This window comes from Hipposideros armiger, unplaced genomic scaffold, assembly GCF_001890085.2.
Source record: "Hipposideros armiger isolate ML-2016 unplaced genomic scaffold, ASM189008v1 scaffold_159, whole genome shotgun sequence".
Lineage (NCBI taxonomy): Eukaryota > Metazoa > Chordata > Mammalia > Chiroptera > Hipposideridae > Hipposideros > Hipposideros armiger.
This window is the reverse complement of record NW_017731509.1, coordinates 87220-88424: the sequence shown is the minus strand read 5'-3', so window position 1 is coordinate 88424 and position 1205 is coordinate 87220.

Here is a 1205-nt window from a genome sequence, read left to right as displayed (position 1 = left end):
AATTCTGGAAATGTATGATGCTTGGAGATTGTATCTAAAGAGGCAGAGTCTAGTGATGGAGGAAATGGATACACCTTAAATTATGAATGGATAAACAACATAAAATATTACAATGATAAGAATACAGAGAAAATTTCTCAAGATGTAAACAGTCGTGGATACGATCCAGACCTTTATCAAAAGAACATAGGGAGCCTTCAACTTTTTGTTAACAAAGTTTACAAGAAGTTGATAATATATCAGCAAATTCAGCATGAAAACATTCCATTTAATTTTGTGCAAAGTCAATAGTATTAAATATCTTCTCATATATGTCACTTCAAATATGGTGCAGAATCAAGAAAGAGAAAACTGATAATTATATAAAATTATAGAAAAATAATTTTATTGTGTTTATTTTTAATTACTCTACATAAAGCAAAGGTTGTGCTCATCTGTTAAATTACAATATTCACAGCACCCAGCAGAGTACCCAGTATACAGGAAGAACATGAAACAAATCATGTTGTAAACATTTTATTAGAATCAAGCAATGATTGATAATCAAGAGGTAAAAAACAAACACTTGCATAACTAGTGATTTATTATAATTACATGTATTAATAAGTCTGTTGCTTGACTCACATTTCAAACACACTTCCAAAATGTATCAAGCAAGGAATTGCTTGTCTCAAATCAAGTGACCACAAACAATGTAGTCCTGGAGGTTCATAAAGTACAGATAACAAAATACAGAAAAAAACAAAAAGGTGATTTCCAGTTCCAGTTAGCCATGACCTTCCCCAAAACACGTCTGTCTCAGCCTGTTTCCTCATCTGTAAAAGATAATTCTTAGTTCTAAAAATTCAATAGAAAGGAAAAGTAGAAGCACATAAAAAGAAAGGGCAAGTCTTCCTCAATCACCTCCTCCGCATTCTTACATCATCTCCTCCCTTCGTCAAACTCAAACTCACTCCATCCCCAGTGCTCTCAAGGCCCTCAGCTCAGACCTCCGCCTCACACCAAGGTCATCATCCCTTATGTATTTTTCCCTCATCAGACAGTAATTCTTCAGATCTCCCAATTATTGGGGAGCTGACAGCTGTTAGGATCTCAACAACATAGAGCGAATTCAGAGGACCCTCTGAAGAGTGGGGCCATTCACTCTGTTTTAGGGTGAAGTCCCCAAGACACTGAGACACTTTGAAGTGGGGCAGGGCTCAAAG